Genomic DNA, 15,046 nt, shown 5'->3' on the forward strand with positions numbered 1-15,046 from the left:
GCTCTTTTACTTTAAAAGGACTTCAAGTTTCTCTCTCTGTTAATTAACATCTCATTTAAAAACAACATTTTCTAGGTCTAAGCTAAGTCCCTATGCAGGAACTCCAACTGTGCATCAGGAAAAATTCAAGATAGCCTTAAAATTAAGACACAAACAAAACCATAAAGCAATAAAAGATAGATTTTTTCTTATAACTTTAGAATGTATAGCTTATGAAATTTAGAAATACTTTTAAATAATACATTTGATCACAGAAAAGTCAAACATTTCTGCCAAGCACAAACCGCCATAAGCAAAGTTAAAGACAAAAAAGAATAACTTGGGGAAAATGTACACACTAATTTCACTAATACATAATAAATTTCTACAACCAATTAAAAAAATTAACAGGAAAATTAAAATAAGAATAAGTAGGTCACAGAAAAGGCTTTACAAATGGCTCTCAAACATAGAAAATATATTTGATCACATTCAAAAAAAAATGCAAATTAAAACTATACTGCATTGTTTTTCATTTATCAGATTGTCAACACTTGAAAATTTGGACAGGTTTTGTTGCTAAAGCAGTGGAGAAAACACGAACTCTTGTATGTTACTGGTGAGGATGCGATTTGGAATGACCCCTAAAGAAGCAATTTGTCTATTGAATTCTATTGAATATCTATTGAATTCAATTATCTATTGAATTTACAAATGCACATATTATTTGATACCAGCAATTCCACTTTCAGGAATTTATCCTACAATAGCAGATTGTAAAAGTGACATATGTATATCGGGGAACCTGCCCCAATAATCACGTAGGTTCTTTTCTATTTTCCTAAGCATCGGCTGGCTTGAGAAATAAAAGGACAGAGTACAAAAGAGAGAAATTTTAAAGCTGGGCGTCCGGGGGAGACAGCACACATTGGTAGGATCCGTGATGCCCCACAAGCCACAAAAACCAGCAAGTTTTTATTAGGGATTTTCAAAAGGGGAGGGAGTGTGCGAATAGGTGTGGGTGACAGACATCAAGTACTTAACAGGGTAATAGAATATCACAAGGCAAGTGGAGGCAGGGCGAGAACACAGGACCACAGGACCGAGGCGAAATTAAAATTGCTAATGAAGTTTTGGGCACCACTGTCATTGATAACATCTTATCAGGAGACAGGGTGTTGAGATCAACCGGTCTGACCAAAGTCTATTAGGCGGGAATTTCCTCTTCCTAATAAGCCTGGGAGCGCTATGGGAGACTGGAGTTTATTTCACCTCTGCAATCTCAACCATAAGAGACAGGTACGCCCCGGTGGGGGCCAGTTCAGAGACCTACCCCTAGGTGCGAATTCTCTTTCTCAGGGATGTTTCATGCTGAGAAAAAGAATTCAGTGATATTTCTCCCATTTGCTTGTGAAAGAAGAGAAATATGGCTCTGTTCTGCCCGGCTCACCGGCGGTCAGAGTTTAAGATTATCTCTCTTATTCCCTGAATAATTGCTGTTATCCTGTTCTTTTTTCAGGGTGCCCACATTTCATATTGCTCAAACACACAGGCTGTACAATTTTTGTAGTTAACGCAATTATTACAGGGTCCTGGAATGATATACATCCTCCTCAGCTGACAGGATTAAGAGATTAAAGTAAAGACAGGCATAGGAAATCACAAGGGTATTGATTGGGGAAGTGTCCATGAAATCTTTACAACTTATGTTTAGAGACTGCAGTAAAGACAGGCGTAAGAAATTACAAAAGTATTAATTTGAGGAACTAATAAATGTCCATAAAATCTTCACAATCCATGTTCTTCTGCCATGGCTTCAGCCAGTCCCTCTGTTTGGGGTCCCTGACTTCCCACAACATATGTACATAGTTATTCATTGCAGCATTGTTTGTATGGAGAAGATATAAAATCACCTAAAGTTTCATCAGTATGGGGTTGGCTATCTATTGTACATTCATTCAGTGGAATACTGCACAGAAACTTTTAAAAAATAGGGAAATTCTTTGTGTACTGATACAAAAAGATAATTAAGACACAGTTTTAAATGAAATAAAAAGAGAGCCACTGGACACAATTATATCTGATGTATCTATCTATGTATATATATATATTAATGTTTCAGATACTATTTTCTAAAATATCTCTCCAATAAAATCTAACTTTCAAACATCAGTGTTTTCTTGAACTAAACTTTTAGAAAGAAGAATTAAGGTAATATAATAAAAGTGAGAGAAATAATATAGCTTTCAAATGAACTACTCAAAAGTTCCCTTCATACTGAGGGTTTTTCCTTTGCTCCTCTGTATTCTGGATCAAATTGGCTCCTTACATTATAAGTTTCCACTCCCTCTTCAGGACTAATTAAGAGTCTTTTGACACACTCAGTTTTAGGATAAGCATTCATTCTGGAATATTATCCTGAGCATCAACAATAGAAAGAGGTCTAAATTTGAGCACGCCTGTTATTTGACTGATGATTCCATTCATTTGCTGAAGTAATCCATTTTAGCCATTTAACCTATGGGATTAGAGGCATTTTGCATGGTTAAGAGGTTCTCCTATCTTTCTGGCAAATCTGCTTTTTGGCTGACCTGTCTTTCTCTTTAACCTGTTTTTCAACTGCTGGTATTCCCAAAGATCCATTTTCTCACTCTTTGTAATGCCCCAGGTGATCTTGTTTACTTTGAAAGTATACTCTTTATTGTATATGATGCTGACTTCTAGTCACTTTATTATATATAAGGCTGACTTCTATGACCCCTCAAGCACATGTTCAAAGATAAATTATTTCTCTCCAAAATGTCTTTTCCACCCCCTGAATTATAGAATCTCCTTTCCTCTCCACTCCTAATATCCACCCAGTTACTAAATGCTATTGTTTCTACCTCCTAAATATATCTGACTCCTGTATCCATCCCATCATCCCCACCTACTTCAGACTTCTCACACCAACAATTGCAACAGTATGCTAACTTGTTTTCTTCCTCTATTTAACCTGTCCTCAAATCCATCCTCAGCACAACTAATGATATTTTATCTTTAAAACCAAAACCTAATCATAATTCTTCTTGCCTCAATCCTTTCATAGCTGACTGTCACCTACACCATGCTCCAGGAACTGGCTCCTCTTCACCTTTTCATCTAATCTCTCATCACTTCCTTGAACCTTCCATCCCCTTCTGAAAGGAACCATGCTATTTGTTCACTCCATACTATTAATATCACCCAGGACATTCCCTTCACCCTGAACACCCTTCCCCTCCTTTTCCCCCATGGCATATCTCCACTTTCATCTCCCACCATTTAGTGAGCTATTACTATCTCTCAATATTCTACTCAAATGTAACCTCCCCTGTTGAGCATATATGGCTGTAAGCAGTATCTGCTGAAGGCAAGTCTGTCCCCACTAAACTGCTGAAGCAATAAGGTCAAACAAAACATAGGCAGATTTCTCGTATCTCATCCACACACTGAGCAAAACATCTGGTATATTATTAGCATTTAATAAACTGTGGTTGAATCATGACCCAGCAATCACATTACTTGGTTCAAACCCAAAGGAATATAAATCATTCTACCAAAAAGGTACAAGCTCTCATATGTTCATCATGGCACTATTCACAGTAGCAAAGATATGGACTCAACTTGGGTGTCCATCAATGGTGGATGGATAAAGAAAATGTGGTACATGTATACCATGGAATACTAGGCAGCCATAAAAAAGAATGAAATCATGTCCATGAATGGAGCTGGAGGCCAACACTTTAAGTGGGTTAACACAGAAAAGAAACAGAAAATTAAATATCATGTTCTCACTCATAAGTGTGAGCTAAATCTGGAGTAGGCATAGATATAAAGATGGCAGCAACAGACACTGGGGACTCTCAAAGGAGGGAAGGAGAATAGGGGGCAAAGGCTGAAAAACTTCCTATTGGGTACTATGTTCACTATCTGGGTGATGAGATCAATAGAAGCCCAAACCTCAGCATCATGCAATATACCCTTGTAACAAACTTGCATATGTGCCCCCTAAATCTAAAAAATAAAAATGAAAAAAAATTAAATAAATTGTGGTTGAATTAAATCTAACTGAATAATATATGTTTGCTTTTAAAGGTTCAGTAGCATAGTGAGTTAAAGAAGAAATGTCCCAAAGATTAGAGGCTGGGTATTTTAAAATGTAACAGAAAAGATTTTATGCTTCAGTGGTAGCCATTGGGAAAAAGAGAAAAAAGAAATAAAGGATGTTTTTTAATGTGATGACAAATGTTCAAGAAAGAGGGCTGAAAATGATGTGTCTGAAGTAAAGAGTGGGGATGAGAAGGGAAGAATAGCAAGATTAATAGATGCCTCCCAGGAGTCCTAGATGTAATAACCTTTCTTCTTTTGCCAGAATCCAAGTAGGATATCAGGACTATTGCCTTATCTTTTCACTTTTCTGGAGTCACTAGGAATTTATAGATATAGAGTCACTTCTAGACTGCATTAACACCCTATAATGTGTTAATCAGCCTTCTATTCTATCCCATTTCCAATTCCACACTTGTCATTACTTGCTTGTAATCCCAATCCAAGCGCTCAACTTTTTGATACTGGGGAAACAAGTACCTCTGGAGATCAATTTCTGAGTAATCCTCCTCTCGTATTGCACTTTGAAACTATGGCTGCAGAGGTCAGCTACTTATGCAGAAAAGGGTTGCTCCTCTATTGTCACTAGGATCTTGAATTAGCCTCTCTCTCTAGAACACAGAACTCAGGAAAGGAAGAGTAGCTGGATTCTCACATCATTCCTGTTTTCCTTCTCTGGGGCCTTCCTGTCTATCTGAAAAGGTTACCTTAAGTGGTTGCTTCCCTTTTCTCATCATTTTTTTGCTGTTTATTCAGTAAACATAGTCCCGGTGTGATTGTCTCTGCAACCCCGGCACCTGCTTCATGTCAAACTGATTTATGTTTATCAACTGTTTCAAAGAATTTATGTTTTCTTTTTTCTCATCTGCCTCCTCCTTCTGACTCCCTCCTGTTTGCACTTTCGCTCACTCTGTGTCTCCCTGTTCCCGCCCCCTGACACACACACACACACACACACACACACACACACACTGGCCCTCCCTCTCTCTCCACTCCTTTTCCTTCCCTTTCTCTCTCCTTCTCTCTGTTTCTCTCTGTCTCTCTCACACATGCCCACACACACACAGTCACTCACATACACACAGAATTCATACATCAAATCGCCATCACTTTTCTTTCCCAAGAATTTGCTAATGTTCACAAAGTACACATTTACATTTAAGATGGCTCCAGACTCTCAAGACAGATGCACTTTCAAACCCAAACATAGTTTTGGGAGAAAGATTATTGCCATCAAGAGAAATGCCTAAGAAATAAACACCTCTGAGAACTACTTGGTAAGAAAAAAGTTCAAGCCGAAATAAGAGAAAACTCTATTCCCTTCTTGGCACACCGAGAATTGCATACTGACCTCTTCTAAAATGCAATGTGTGCGCTGAAGTGATAGAAGCAAAAGATTTAGATTCACAGTGGGATGAGATATCTGTAGCTTAATAAAAGCCAGCAGAGCAATTGCAGAGAAATAATAGAGATGCCAGAGGGAGATGGATGTACAAAGTACTTTCAAAAACAGCTTGACTCTGCTTTTATAAATACGAGTCTAGCCATGTGCTTGGTCAGTATATGCTAGATAGAACTCAGTCTAACTCCTCATAATTTTAAAAGACCTTTCTCTTGTTCTAAGAATTTCTAACATAGTATTTCACCATACCATTCTTACCCAACTTATCACCAGATTACATTCCAAATATATACACTTTTTGTTCATTTTGTTATATTTTCCTTCAATTTCTAGAATTTAAAGAGCTTATAAAATTTATTTCTGAATTTCTGTTATAAATCTCATCTATATTATATCTACACACATGAGCAAACACAATTTTGCACCAACTCACTCAATTCGAAACTAATGAGAATTAAACACTATATTTGCCTCTTCTCATCTTTTGAATCTCAACTTAAATGCTAACTCCTCAAGAGACTTTGCTAGAAAAGATCCTCTAGTTATTCTAGAGCACAGTGGCCTATTTATGTCTTCTATACAGTTATTCAAATGTGTAATTTTTAAATTGTATTTAATTGTGATTCTGACTCTTCCAATAAGCTTTATGAAAGCAGGGATCATGTCTGTCTGTGTATCCAACTCCACTACATAGAATTGTGCCAAATACATTGTAAAGGTTTAGTAACTTAACAAGTATGTATTTTTAATTCTCTATAAACACAAGCACATATGACATAAAGGGATTTAAGCAAATCTGCTTACACAGTTCTTACCAACAAAAGTTCTTGACATTAATACATCAACTAAGCCAACTGTAACAAAATAGAAGATCAAAATGAAATAAAGCATAGAACAGGCAGGCAGCAAATTAAGACACTTTTATCCTTGGTACTCTAAAACAGACAATGGATTTAAAAGTTTTATATTGCTATGTAACAATATTACCACAAACTTAGCAGCTTAAAATGATACCCATTTATTATCTCGCCATTTCAATGATTCAGGAGTATGAGAAAGGCTTAGCTGAGTCCTCTGCTTCATATCATAAGGTTCCAATCAAAATATCAGCCAGGGCTGCAGCCTTATCTGAGGACTGACTGGGGAAGGATCCATTTCGAAGCCTACATGGTGGTTGGCAGCATCAATTTCTTGTAAGCTGTTGGCCTGAGGACCTCAGTTTCCTAATCACATACATCCCATCACTCTTGTCATATTCTATTGGTTAGATGCAAGTTACAGATCCCTCCCACTTTCAAAGCAAGGGGACCACGATGGTGGGGGTACCAGGAGGCAGGGGTCGAGGAGGCACCCTGGAGTCTGCCTATCACAGATGGAACAGTTATAAGGAGCCTGGTTCATTTAATTTTTTTAACTTTTAAGTTCAGGGGTACAGGTACAGGTTACATAGTTAAACATGTGTCATGGAGGTTTGTTGTACAGATTATTTCATCACCTGAGTATTAAGCCTAGAACCCATTAGTTATTTTTCCTGATCCTCTCCCTCCTCCCAACTCCCAACCTCCAAAAGGCCCCAGTATGTGTTGTTTCTATGTATCCATGTGTTATCACTTAGCTCCCACTTGTGAGAAAATGCAGTATTCAGTTTTCTGTTCTTGTTTAGTTTCCCAAGGATAATGGCCTCCAGCTTCATCCATGTCCCTGCAAAGGACATGATCTCATTCTTTTTTATGGCTGCAGAGTATTCCATGGTGTATATGTACCACATTTTCTTTATCCAGTCTATTGTTAACGGGTATTTAGGTGGATTCCCTGTCTTTACTATTGTGAATAGTGCTGCAATAAACATACATGTGCCTGTGTCTTTATAATAGAATGATTTAGATTTCTCTGGATATATACACAGTAATGGGATTGCTGGGTCGAATGGTATTTGTCTTTAGGTCTTTGAGGAAGCACCACACTATCTTCCACAATGGTTGAACTAATTTACTCTCCCACCAACAGTTAATAAATAAAATATTTTCTGGTAGTAAAGAATATGTCAGCCTCACTGGATTCCCCAGAGTTTCATGAATAAAATATTAAAATAACTCACAAAAGTAGTCTAGGCATTCACATAGAAGAGCGTTTAATAGCTCTTTATAGCAGGAAAATAACCAAAAAAATGTGAAAATCTTCAGAGTTTTATCAAAGACAGATAAATAAATAAGTTAGATAATGCAAATAGCATAAAAAGCAGCTAAAGATACTATATACGAGAAGCTAAATGAAAGCCAATGGCATATGTGGGAGACTGTAACACGGTCCCATCCTTGCCACAATTTACTGTGGGTGAATCACACTTCCTTGCCCCCACTAGCTTTGGGCTTAGTCATGTGAGTTTAACCGATTGAATGTGCGCGGAGATGACAGTATGCCAGATCTGAGCAATGACTGTGAGAGGTATTACGAGTTTCAGTTTGTTCCATTTGCATTCCTGCCATCCACCATGACAGTAACTCATCCCAGAGAAGATCCCACAGTGAGAAGACATGCCAAGCATGGTGAAGACCAGCAGAGCCTTGGCCAACTCTCAGACTTACAAGTAAGATTTGTAAGTAATACATCAGACTTACAAGAATATTTGTTGTCATAAGTGATTGAATTTTTGAATTGTTCGTTATACAATATGGTATCAGAAAAATGCTGACAACATAGTATAGAATTTTCTAAGTAACGGATCAATAAAATGAGAAGTAACTTAGCATATTCCCTACAATTAAAATGCTTGTTTCAAGATGAAAGTGTTTCTATGCATTTTTATACCCCTCACTCTCATCTCTAACATAGTTTTTTCTTCCTGGAATGTCCTCTTTGGGGTTTTGGGGGATTATTAAAAAACTGCTCCTTCCCCCAAAACCTGAATTTAGGATACAGTACAAGTTTCAGAGAAATCAGCCAGATAGAGACTAACAAATCCCTTTTATTATCATTAATTTATTATCATTGTTGAAAAGAAAGGCTTATGTGTTACAGTCCAAGAGGCCTAAGATGAAGCCCAGAACTAAGCTTCCCACTCAAGCCCAGGGAGACATGGACTGATACAGCCTTTGCTTCTGAGGGTTTCTACCACTAACTTTAAAACATTGAAGAAAGCAGGCCTGAGCTGAGCTCCTTTTCCAAAGCCACCAGACTAATACATTACTCCTGCTCACATGGTGGGGAGTGACACCAAGAATGTTAGTCTAAGAAAATTTCTGGGAGAAAACAGGAGGGGGGAAAGTCTTTTGTGTTTTAGAAGCATTAATCTCTTACACTCCAGTATTTTCTCAACATCCTAATTACAGCACTTATTAGTGTTACCTTATAATTTAAACCCCATTAACAAGTGGACAAAGGACATGAACACACATTTTTCAAAAGAACACAAATGACCAACATGAAAAAATGTTCAACATCACTAATCATCTGAGAAATGTAAATTAAAACCACAATGAGATACTAACTTATATTAGTCAGAATGGCTATTATTAAAAAGACAAAAAAAAAAACAGATACTGGTGAGGATGCAGAGAAAGGGGAATGCTTATACGCCATTGATGGGAATGTAAATATAACCTCTATGGAAAACAATATGCAGATTTCTCAAAGAATTAAAAATAGAACTACCATTTGATCCAGCAGTCCCACTGCTGGGTATCTACCCAGAGAAATGAAATCATTTATGATGGTTAGTACTGTCAGCTTGATTGGATTGAAGGATACAAAGTATTGATCCTGGGTGTATCTGTGAGGGTGTGGTCAAAGGAGATTAACATTTGAGTCAGGGGGCTGGGAAAGGCAGACCCACCCTTAATCTGGGTGGGCACAATCTAATCAGCTGCCAGTGCAGCTAGAATATAAGCAGGCAGAAAAACGTGAAAAGAGAGACCAGCCTAGCTTCCCAGCCTGCCTGCCTACATACATACATACACACATACATATATTCCATTATATATTATCTCTCCATATGTATTCCATTAGTTCTATCCTTCTAGAGAACCCTAATACATCATTATATAAAAAGATACCTGCACTTGTATGTTTATCAAAGAACAAATTGTAATAACAAAGATATGGAATCAATCTAAGTGTCTATCAATGAAATACTGGATAAAGAAGATGCAGTAGGCTGAGTGTGGTGGCTCATGCCTGTAATCCCAGCACTTTGGAAGGCTGAGGTGGGTAGATCACCTGAGGTCAGGAATCGGAGACCAGCCTGGCCAATATGGTGAAACCCTGTCTCTACTGAAAATACAAAAAAGTAGCTGGGCGTGGTGGTGCATGCCTGTAGTCCCAGCTACTCGGGAGGCTGAGGCATGAGAATTGCTTGAATCCAGGAGGCAGAGGTTGCAGTGAGCCAAGATTATGCCACTGCACTCCTGTCTGGGTGACAGAGTGAGACTCTGTCTCAAAAAAAAAAAAAAAAAAAAAAGAGAGAGAGAGAAAGATGCAGTATATATACACCATGGAATAATGTTTAATGTTTCATCATAAAGCAGAATGAAATCACGTCTTTTGCAGCAACACGAATGAAACTGGAGGCCATTATCTTAAGTGAAATAAACAGAAAGCCAAGTACCATATGTTCTCATTTATAAGTGAGAGCTAAATAATATGTACACACATACACAGAGAGTAGAATAATAGACATGGGAGTCTAGGAAGTGCAGGAAGGGGGTTAGGGATGAGAAATTACTTAATGGGTATAAGTACACTATTCAGGTGATGGCTCTAACAAAAGCCCAGACTTCACCACCAAGCAATATATCCATGTAACAAAACTGCACTTATATCCCCTAAATTTTTTTAAAGAAATCATAAAATAATTTCTGAAAAAATACAAAAAGAATTACCTTGTATTTAAGCTATTTATGTCTGTACCTGTCCCTGCCACACCGTGACTCCAGTTTATTAATTTTAAAATTCCCTGTGGTGCACAGCACCCACAGAAAACAGGCATTTGGGAAATGCGTGCAAACCAAATATCTGTGTTCTTTGCTAAAAGTTGTTCTTTGCCTATCAATAAGAAATAACTAGAGACAGGTAACGTAAGTGCTAAATGGAAGGCAAACTGGTAGAGTTTCATTATAAATAAAACTTAGGAAATTCTCAGGTTATCTTAATGATAGAAGGCCAAATGCCCCATGCCTGGAGACCTAAGACTTTAGGCACGTCCTTCCCAATAAGCACTGGATTTGTACACAGATGAGCTCTAATTTCTGGGAGTACTTGTGGAGATTTATCTTTGATAGGCTAGCTCCACAACAGTATAAATATTGCTGATAAAATCATAGTTCATATATCAAGAAAGATAACAGTTTGTATACCTTGCCTAATAAAACAGATATTAATCTCCTGGATGATTTGAATGTAACATAATCAAAAATGCATTTTTAATTTACTCCTAGATTTTCTGACCCTATAGCTTGTTATTCCTACATAAATACTAGCATAAGACTGCTTTCTAAGACTCAACCTTTAAACAAAACTAATTATACATCCATTTAAAGATGAAAAATCATGCAGTCCTTCACAATAAAAAGTGCACTTCTGATCCAAGAGAAAACAACTGCAGTAATGAAAATCCCTAAACTTACTGGAGAGTGTTTCTTTCCAAGAATTGGTTCCAACTTCATAGAAGTGAGAGGTGCTGAGGTCAGAGTGAGCAGACTGTGTGATTCAAAGTGTGTATCCAAGCAGCAAATGTACTAGAATTGGGAAGTGCTCAGCAAGGAGGTGTCTCCAAGCAGGTAGGGCTCCATTCCCCAATCAGGCTAAACAGTGGCTTTCAGCAATCCACTTGACAACTCTGATTGAGATGAGATTGCAGTCTGTAAAAGGTCAAGAAAACTTTTATACTCTAGCTACCATGATCACAAAAGTGCCAACAAGCAGGGACAAAGAATAGGGAGTTTGCAGAAAAGAAGAAAATGTAATAGCCCTGTCTCCTCCCAAGCATGGTGAAAGGTAAAATGTGGCTGAGAAAAAAAATATTTGTGTCAGGCCTAGATTCTCAGTCTGAATTGAAAACAATAGCAATGAAACTGTCCTATACAAAGGCAACGTGTCAGAGGCACCCTGCATAGGCTGTTGTATCTTGTTTTGTAATTCCAAGTAAAAGCTCTGTTTGGGCACATTTGCTGTAGGATTAGAATCACAGAATGTTTGAGTTAGGTAGCATCTTGGAGACCACCTAGGACACCTCCCATTCCTCCCAATCCCAACACCTCCAGTCAGTTTTACACATAGGGAAGCAAAAATCCAAAAGCGATGGGACTTGCTCTCTGGCTTAGTTCTGCATTTGAGCTAAAGTATGCCTCCAGCCTGCAAGCTCAGCTCCCATGGAGACAGGATAGTATGAATATAAAACGCCCCAGATGTGGAGCCAGAAACAGCTGGTGGCTCATTCTGACTCTGCCACTCATTAGCTGCATGAATAAATCATTGAGCCTCAGTTACCTCACATGAAAAATGGAAATGACATATGCCACATATGGAGTTATATTTAGTAAAATGTTATTGTAAAATTATTATTGTAAAATGCTTAGTATATTGCTTAGCACATAGTAAATGATTATTATTCCTCATTCTTTAGCAACATAAATGTATAATGACTCACCTTGCCAGCTCAGTTGGATCCCCTTCATACCTTAGCACAGCTTTCATTAGTCCTTAGAGGGTCGCTTAACCCTCTTTCTCATTCCCCATCAAAGCACTTCAAATTCTCATTCATCACATCAATCCCTCTATGTTCTTGCCAACTCACTCCTTTTCATTTTTCCTTCTACCATGCAAAAAACTTGCCATACCTCCTATCAACCCATCTCTTTATTTTCTTTTGTTTTACCTTCTAAACATACCTGGCCTTGTCCTTTTCCTTTTGCTAAAGAGACTGGTCCATCCTTTTCCATGCTATTCAGAACCATATTCCATTTTTTTAAGCCCTCTATTTTCATATTTCACTGTGCCCTTCTTCCTTTCCTCCTTCCTATCCATCAGCCTATAAACTTAAACTTCCTTCATTCCAAGAAAAGTTACAATAATTATATTAGTTCCCTCAATTTCCATGAAAATATAGCTCTTTTCCCCTTGTTCTCATTTTGTGTTCTGGTTTGTTTTTTTTACTGTCAATTGTCTCCTAAGTACAAGCTGCAGTTGGTCGTTGTCTTCTAGTCTGCTTTATCATCTGCCTTCACACTGTAAAGGTGAAGGTCCTAAGAACACCATAGACCTCCTTATGTCCAGACTCAAAGGCCTCAATGAACTCTTCACCCTCCTGGATTTCATGGCAGCAACAACACTGGGGGCCACCTGCCCCTCCCTAATGCTCTCCACCCCTTTACCTGCCAGAGCACCTGGCTGCCCTCCTGCCTCTCTGATCCCACTTTTTCTTGTTGTAGTGGTGGTTGTTTCTGTTAACTCCATAACTGTTGGATAAGCTCAGAGTTCCATCTTTGGTCGTCTTCTCCCTATATTTACCTGCCTTGATGATCTCATTATTGCCCTCTTCCATTGCTCCTTACCTGAATTCCAGCTCTACTCAGTATCTCTAAAGCACTCCACACTTAATATATGCATAAAAACACATTTCTGCTCTCATTCCAATTCTACAAGTTTCAGTTAATGGAGCCTACTAACCCTGTTAGCCAAAGGGCCTGCCTTCCCTCTTCCTTACAGCCCACCTCATCTTCCATATCTAACCAGTCATCACATCCTGCTATTCATCCTTAGAAATGTCCCCCTCCAGCCCAGGCCAGCATCTCCATGCCCATGGCCTTGGCTTTAGTGGGAACCTCATCATTTCAGAGCTAGAATGTTACAAATAGTCTCCAATGTGGTTTCAACCGATCCTAGCCTTCCCACTTCAGTACAACCTCTATACATTAACCAGAGGTGGAAATAGATTGGAGCATGCATCTGTTCCACCCCTGGGCTGCAACATAAAACCACCTTCCATAAACTGACATAAAAGTCTTTTCAGACATGTAATTACCTCCACACCAGGGACTCTAGTCACATGTAGTATCTCACGATTCCTAAGCACATTGCCCTTTCACAAATCTTGATCCTACACATTCAAGTCTCATTGCCAGGAATATCATTCCCCTCTATCTCTTCCTGTTACCACCTTTAGCACTCAATTCAAATGTCACCCGTCTCTGTGGGTATCCCTAGACAACCCCAGGCCAAATATGGCCATGGTACTTTGTTCACAGCTCTATCAAGCTCTTACCCTGTGGAACTATAATAAAACACTTTAATGTGTCTGTCTTGACAGTGGCATTGTCAGTTTTTCACAGCCGGAATTATACTTTTTCACCTTTTATTTCAGCACCTATTAGAAAGCCTTGACATGCTACGTGATCAAATATACATTTGTGGAATAAATGAATGACTACATAGTGGAATGTTGCCAATTGAGACTGATGCTTTTATTGCCCTTTCAATTGTTTTCATGCATAATTGCACTCCTTGTAACCTACAATTAAATGACAAAGGAGCCAAACCAATCATTCTAATAACAAAATATCAACTTTCCATTCAGAAGATTTTTGGCAGATCAGCAATAGTAGCAGTGGAGGAGAACTGGGAATGGAGAGTGTTTAGGCAGAGATGGCCTCTGCCCACAGATGCAGAGTGGCACCGGAGAGCATCCTAACACACCCTGTCAAAACTCCCAACCCTGGATAGGGATTCCAGAAGAAGAGGCCTCATGTCAATAGAAGGGCACAGAGGAAGGACCCAATAGTGACAGTCAACTTAACATCATATATCTCAAATATTCAATTAATTTTCCATTCCATGCAATGCAACAAAGATTTATGAAGTGTCAACTACATTTCAGGCAGTGTGCTAGAGCTATAAAATAAAAATAGTTTACATTTGCATAACTATTTTAATTTTCAAAGTGCTTTCATATACATTAATTTTGATTTTTATGTTAAATGAAACTTAGATATTCTAGGAGACAATCTCCTGAAGTAATCCCTCCAACTCTGATATAATCAGGGAAGCTAAACTTACTTAAACTTTGAGATAAGGCCAAATACAAGGATGAAAAATATTTGATTATTCAGGATAAGGCTCTTCATTCACATTAGTGTGGCAATGTAACATCATACGCTAGCCACTATGCATGTGATCACTACCTTCAATCCCTGCCACAGGTGGCTTCCAATAGAAGACAGAAACCATGCAAGTTTATATACCAAATATAAGTAAAGATAACCACTGATCCCACAGAAATACAAACTACCATCAGACGCAAATAAACCAGAAAATCTAGAAGAAATGGATAAATTCCTCAACACATACACTCTCCTCCCAAGACTAAACCAGGAAGAAGTTGAATCTCTGAATAGACCAATAACAGGCTCTGAAATTGAGGCAATAATTAATAGCTTACCAGCCAAAAAACATCCAGGACCAGATGGATTCACAGCTGAATTCTACCAGAGGTACAAGGAAGAGCTGGTATTATTCCTTCTGAAACTATTCCAATCAATAGAAAAA

This window comes from Hylobates moloch, unplaced genomic scaffold, assembly GCF_009828535.3.
Source record: "Hylobates moloch isolate HMO894 unplaced genomic scaffold, HMol_V3 SCAFFOLD_4, whole genome shotgun sequence".
Lineage (NCBI taxonomy): Eukaryota > Metazoa > Chordata > Mammalia > Primates > Hylobatidae > Hylobates > Hylobates moloch.